The sequence below is a fragment of the Eurosta solidaginis genome, chromosome 5 (genome assembly GCF_040869045.1).
Source record: "Eurosta solidaginis isolate ZX-2024a chromosome 5, ASM4086904v1, whole genome shotgun sequence".
Taxonomy (NCBI): Eukaryota; Metazoa; Arthropoda; class Insecta; order Diptera; family Tephritidae; genus Eurosta; species Eurosta solidaginis.
In genome coordinates, this window is record NC_090323.1 from 255,556,920 (window position 1) to 255,564,755 (window position 7,836).

The following is a 7,836-nucleotide window of genomic DNA, read 5'->3' on the forward strand; positions in this document are numbered from 1 at the left end:
TACGACATTTTCTTGCGGGGTGCCTCTGCACGCGTATCATGTTGTAGGAGAATCTTACATGCTTAACTCGATAAATTTAGGTAATCAAGTAAAGCAAAAATAAAACTCACGTTCGTAAACCGCGTGAACTTCAAGTGATTCCAAATTAAATTTTAGCGCTATTGTGAATTATTATAGAAGGAATTGGTAATTTCAAACAAGTGTTTCACTAACTTCATTTGAACTAATGGTAGAGAATTTGATATCGCACTGAACAAGGGAGAACAACGCAGGTGCACACGGAGAAAAAACAATTGTAAATTGAACAAAGTTGACTTAGTTAAAGAATTTTGTAAGGGGGCCAAGAAACTTGTACATCCTACCAAAGTACTTCCACAATTTATGCTCGACAATGGAAACAAAGCTTATGCAATTTATTACCTACACTGAAAGAAATGGTGCTAGTAAAATCAACAAATCGGTTCTGTTGTTCTTGACTTAACGGAGATTCGGTGAAATTGATCGAATTATGGTTAATTCGACCGAGTTCTTTGTCAAACGAATAAATTAGTTTAGTCATTTCAACAGAAGAGAAATTGTCGCTCTTAAGTTAACAAAATTCTGTAAAATTGACAGATTCCTGGTCAATCTGTTTTTTCTGTTAACACAACTGATCTCACTGGTCATTTCAACCAGCGATCAACAATCAATACATGAGCAAATTTCAAAGAGAATTTTACGCTCACAGCGCTCTCTACTTTGTACTTATGACGATGGTGCCACTTGTTTAAAAAAAGAATACCAAAATAAGAAAACCACCAAATCGAAAAAAACACAAAAGAATTTTTCCAAAGTTAGTAACATTTTGTCCAATTTTTTACGAATTTTCACTCACGCGAACGAATTTAATAAGATAATAAAAACATCCTTTTTTAATGTTGATGTTACATTTTACCGAGCTGGTGTGTCCTTTAGCAATAAAGAATCCCCCCATTGTCTCAGACAAGTTTTTCAAGATTCCGATTCTTTAATTAGCGAATTTATATGTGTATGGGGTATTAACGATTTTAAAACGCCGTGGATTTCCTTATCCTGCTTATCCTGTAGTCCTAAACTTTTTCTTCATAACTGAACACAGTAAAAATTTACTTTATCGTCGTTGCTTGGACTTAACAGATTCTTGTTTCTTCTTTGGATACTAGCTTCGTTTACGTAATCTCTGTTTTTATTAACCAGAAAATTTTTTATTCTTGTATGTCAATGAAGCCACGAACTCGTCTTTAATGTTTATTTTGCGAGTGCTGGCTAAATATGTACATATGTAAGTGCGTAAGCCTTTTAGCGGTCCTTGATGGTCCATTCGAAAATTATGTTGTACGCTGTGCTCTGACAAATTTCAAGCATTTTTACTGAGGATATATGTAAATATGTATGTGTGTCAAACTGACGTAATCGAAAAGGTAAATGTGTTTATTCAGATATGAATTTTTATGGAGTAGGTACTAACTTTATCTGTTAGCGAACGTGGTAGTTACGCATTTTCATAAAACACATACACACTTACATATGTATACATTAGAGCGGGTAAAATTGTATGGATGGATTTTTCCCCATCAGGAGTATAGCAAAAACGTAATCTACAGATGATTCTAAGAAAAATTGTTGAAGACACCATAGCCCTAAGTCCATTTTCGAGGTCCCCACTTTTGCAAAATGGATATTTTGCATTTGAATGTAGGGTTTGGTCAAAAAATCTTCATAGCTTCTGATAGAATTATAGGAAAATATCATATAGGGCTTACCTTAAAGTTATTTTACGAAAATTTCAGAATCTATATTAATACCAATACCAACTTTCATTGAGACAGTTTTTATTTTTTACTATCTTTATATTAAGGCCCTTTCATGTTTGTCCCCTCATTTCCATACGAATTTTTGACCCACGGAAAAGTCTTTTTCGGTAACTTCCCGTTGAGCTAGACACTTGATACTTAGAACATAGTTCACATCTGAGGGACATAATAATGCAATTAAAAAAAATCCGCTAGGTGGCGCACGGATCGAGATATACAGAAAATTAATTTTATAATGGAAATTTTGCGATCGACTTTTAACTAACTTCTCGGTGATCCAGAGACTTGAAACTTAGCGCATAGTTTGCGAGTCGATGGCACTACAATTCGTGGAAAAAAAATGCCGCCAGGTGGCAGACGAATCGAAATAAACGAAAATCCCTGAAAAAACGCAGGGAATCTTGCGATTGATTTTTAAGTAACTTCCCGGTGAGCTAGAGACTTGAAACTTGGGCCGTGAGTTGGAACCCGGTGACAATGCAATATTTGATCAAAAAAATATCGCTAGGTGGCGCATGGATCGATAAATTAAGAAAATTTGTTTTGATTTGGGAATATTTCAATCCATTTTTAACTAACTTCCCGGTGACCTAGAGACTTGAAACTTGGCACACAGTTCGAGGCTTGGTGACAATATAATTTACAGAAAACAAAATTTCGCTAGGTGGCGCGCTAAGTGAGATAACTAGAAATCCTTCAAAAACGAGCGGAATCTTGCAATCGATTTTTGAGTAACTTCCCGGTTACCTAGAGACTTGAAACTTGTCACTTAGTTAGAGGCCTGGTGAAAATACAACTTATAGAAAACAAAGTTCCGCCAGGTCGCGCGCTAGTCAAGATAACTACAAATGCTTTGAAAAGGGGGGAATCTTGCGATCGATTTTCGAGTAACTTCCCGATGAGCTAGAGACATGAAACTTGGGCCGTAAGTCAGAACCCGGTGACAATGTAATATTATATCAAAAAAAAAAAAAATCCGCTAGGTGGCGCATGGATCGAGATATTAGGAAAATTATCTTTAATTTGCGAATCTCTCAATCGATTTTTAACTTCGCCAATTATGATAATAATCGCCAACAAGAATCCTTCACCACATTCCTCTTTGTCCAACTCACCCGCCCACCAATATCAAGAACATCAAACAGCTATAATAATTCACCGATTTATATGTAGCACACATACATCTTTCTATGGTCACCTAAGCCGAATATAGATATAGACGTAGTACGTCCGAGCAACGCCAAAAAACGGGTAGCTATTTTGAACAAATAAATAAAGATAAGAATTTTCACTTAGGAATTACTTAAATTACTAATTACCAAAAGGCAATTTTGTAGGCAGTACTAAAAAACTGAAAATAAAAAGATGATAAAAAAATTTTAAGGACTACCTTTATATAAATGGACCATAAAATAGAAGGCAATTTTTCCTTTAATACAGACATAGTCTTGTTGAATTTTTATTAAAAATGATAATATAGTAGTTAGAAGTTCATTTTAGGCTAATTTCTCATAATTTAAGCCTGATATCTCTACTAAAATTCAAAAACACTATAGATATTAATACAGATTCTGAAATATTTTTCCTATAATTCTATCAGAAGCTATGAAGATTTTTTGGCCAAACCCTACATTCAAATGCAAAATATCTATTTTGCAAAAGTGGCGACCTCGAAATCGGACTTAGAGTTATGGTGTCTTCAACAATTTTTCTTAGAATCATCTGTAGATTACGTTGTTGCTATACTCCTGATGGGCAAAAAATTTGACCCACTCTAGTATACATACATATATCCGTTAAAATCAGCTCCACTCATTAGGAAGTTCATATATGTCAGATTGACCTAATTTCAACAGCTTATATATCTAACAATGAAACAGCTCGTCATGTTGCCGCCGAAACGATATTAACGTCATTGATGCTTTTACCGCTGATGCTACTGCTTCCATTCTTAAATTCATATACATACATATACAATCTATATTATATATATATACTTATATGTATGTGCATGTGTGTATAGTTTTGTGGCATTTACAGCTATTTCATTCATGATTTGCAAAATGATGAAGAGAAACTTCTATGTGCATTTTGTATGTTAGCAGACTTACATATCTACATACATTCATAACAACCCGTTGCACTCAACGCAGTCCCAGGCTCATTCATACTCGTCAGCGCCGCTGCTCTTCTTACCTCCTTACCATTTAACGGTGTCTTTTGCAGCATAACTCTATGAAACGTTCATTGCAATTTGGCTTGGCACTCACTCACTATATACCAAACACATAAGTAAGCACATACATACATGGTCCACATATCACCGAGCCGTTTTACCGAGCTCCTCATAAACTCTCCTTGAGCCTTGCCAGTGCAGCACCTAACCGTTTTAACTACCTCTAACTACTAACTGCACCCAACATATATATGTATATACATATAAACGCTTGTATATGGAATGGGCGATGACCTCGTTGCTTTGCCGTCAAAGTGTTCCAGTTTTTAAATGAGCAACAAACTCTGCATTGAAGTTTTACGTAAATATAGTCTTTCTACTGAGTGTGTTAAAATGGCAGTATCTTATGATTAAAAATTTTGTCTATACTTATTGTTGTAAAAACAAGCCTCCAAAATCCTACTCCTTCGATGAAACAAACGTCAATTTGAGTCACCGATCACAGCCTTTGTTATTGGTTTTAGCGATAGAGACTATCCACGAAGGTATTGCGTAGTGCTATTGATGTTGATGGTCCTGGTCCTTTGCCGAATACAGATCCGGTACGTTCGGGTAAGAAGAAATATTAAGGTAAAAGCCCAACATCTCGGGAACGATTTAAAATTACCACATTGAACCATCTATTAGGAGCTTGGGGTCGCCAGAGCCTTGGCTGCTGAAGAAACAGCATTTGCTACGGATAGGTGAGGTTCGCAATTGGGTAGGAGAACCTATAAATTGCGCTGGTAACCCCTTGAAAGAGTTGCGCTACACAACCCCTACCGCGGTTATTCTAAACCTCCTAGACCGCTTGTGGTCACATACGGATATCAAAGACTACAGTGCCCGTAAAGTACTCAGTGAGAGTTCGTAAGCCCTCTCCAGTTAGATTAATGAGTTTGGCTAATATTCTTGTTGCTGGGAGTACAAACAATTTGGCCTATCTCTGCCCTGGGCAGTCCATCCAGTGTTGTGTGAGCTGCTTTGTTTCAAAGCTATTTATGGTTTCCCTAGTGTGTGCCTTCGTGAGTTCACAGAAGGCATCTGAACCATTTACATCGCTGATGCACGAGAACCCATCTTGTTCTTGTCCCCCAGATCCACTGACAACATCCACTAGCTTAGAAGTAGTTGTGTAAGACTGCAGGTTACGCAAGAATGCCTGGCTGTGTGACTTAATTATCATAAACCTTTCCATTCACATTCTCTACCGCAAACTTCTATTGCATGTATTTCTGTCTAAAAAATAGGGGGTCTGCATTGCATTGGTAGTGATTTCTAGAACTACCACCTGTATACCTCACACACTTCGATTTGATATGTTAAGTATTGCGCTTCACAACTCCTCTTTCAGTTTCGGTTGTGGGTTGAAAGCTTTTAGTTTGATTGAGGTTTCTGACTCTGGCTCGGTTTCGGCTCTTATTTCTTTCTGGTTTCAGTTTCAGATGCTATTTTGATTTTAATTCTATTATTTTTTCTGTTCAGGTTCAGGTTGCAGTTTGGGTTCTGGGTAATATTCCGTTTCAGTTGCTATTACGGCTGTAGGTGCAGTGTTAGCTTTGGTTCCGATTCTATTTCGATAGCATTTCTCTCCTCTAGTTTTGGTTGCGGTTCGAATTCTGATTCCTTTTTATGTTCCCGATTCGTCTTCGCTTTCGATTACGAATTCGTCCCTGATTCTGTTTCATTTTTAGTTAAATTTTCGATTTCTATATTAACTGCGGTTCCGCGTACGGTTTCGATTTTGAAGCCGCTTTCAGTATTGATCACGGATTCGTCTCCTATTTCCCAAGGTTAGTTCAGTTATAACTTTGGTCCTTATTTTGGTTCCAGTTTAGGTTGCGACCCACAATTTCTTTGCGGTCTATATTTCAGATTCGGTTCCGGTTTCGATTTCGGTTCTGATTTCCGTTCTAGTTTTGGTAGCGGGTTTGTTTCGGTTTTCAACAAAAACAATAATTTACTGTTTTACATTCTAGAATCGTTTCCGGTTTCAGATTCGGTTCAAGTTTTGATTTCGATTCTGATTTCGTCTCCTGTTTAAAGTCCTGATTCGGTTCAGTTCTTATTTTAATTCTACTTTTGGCTCCGATTTTGACCCCGGTTTAGGTTTCGATCCCAATTTGCTTTGCTGCCTTGGTTTCAGATTCTGCTCCAGTTTCGATTCCGATTGTAATTTCGGTTACACCCCTGGTAGTGGTTTGGTTCTGGTTCTTTAACAAAAACAATAATTCACTGTTTAAGATTTTAGATTTTGGTTTTGGTTTAGGTTCTGGTTTTGATTTCGTTTTCAGTTTTTAGCCCAGTTTCGTTTCTAATTAGGTTACAGATTCCGTTCCAGTGTCGATTTCTATTCCGGTCTCGGTCTCTGTGTTCGAGAACATAGCTCTTCTCTAGTCTCGAAATTCCTATTTGTGTTGGGGAATAAATCGTAAGATCCACATAAAATACGAGAAATGCAGCGACTAAATTCAATATCGAGAAGCTTGCGAGCTTTGCGAGTATTTTGAGATTCGATAATCCCGTTAGAAGCCAAGTTCGCGATTTTTCGAATTTCCAAGTTCTCGCTTGTGTTCTAGTAGCATTTGAAAGCTGCAATAAAAATCTCTAAAATGTTCGCTAATTGGCTCCAAAGGGCAGGATGAATATTTTAATAAAATTATAAACTAGAGCAACTCAATTGCATATTGGAAATTACAAAAAAAGCTGCTAAATATTTTCGCTCTACTGCAGTTACATCGTATGCATAATATAACCACAATGCAACCATTTTCACCGCCAGCTTCGTTCAATGACCTTCTCATGCGCGCATACTTCGGTGTGTAACTGCATTACGATACCACTGTACTGGTGTATGTGTGTGTGTGTGTGTGTGTTCGTGGGGTGAGGCTAGATTATGAATGAAACAAAATATTTTGCAATTGCTGTAGAGTGTCAAATAAACATAGAAATACTTTTATGAAGTAGAAACCAAAATGCAAAAATAACAAAAAAATTGTTTAGTAAGCACTAACAAAAATTGTCAACAAGCACAGGCACATAGCTGAACACACACACACACACACACACAGCTACAAAGAAACATACTTACTTACGAATAACTATTGCAACATGTTTCTTTCATTCAATACTACAAAATATATTGCGTTATATGTACTATGTATGCATGTTTGTATGTATGTATGCAATTCGATTCATTGTTACATTTGTGGCATCCTGAGTTGGCCCATTCAATAAAGTGGCGGCGCCTTCAAACATGCCTCCTGCACTGCATCTCTAAAATTTTCACGCTTCTGCGCATTGGCACAGTGGGTCAGTGTACTCATGTTGGCGAGGTCGTGTGCCAATTCTCAATAATGCTGGCGCAGTTATGTACTTGTAGATATGTATGTAAATATGGTCGATGAATGGGTGGTGCAAATTCACCACACCTTCATTGATATAAGTATGTATGTAGGTATATATATAAACTTTTGAAAATGCGATTATGCAGTACATGTACATATGCACATATGTATATATATTTTATATGCATAGGTCAACGGCAAAGCAATGACGTCATTCGCGTTGCGCTTGTATGTACACATTTTTTTAATTTTTTTGGTGCGAAAATGATTTACTTAAAAGCGCATAGTTTTTTATGCTCTTTTTGACTTATAAACTAAAACTAATAAATGTGGTTGAAAGTTTAGCAAAGAAACTTTCTTTATCCCCCCACTTTATGAGTGCTTTTCGTTTTGTGTAACCAAAAAATAGACAAAAACGGACAAGAAAATAAATTACTTATGA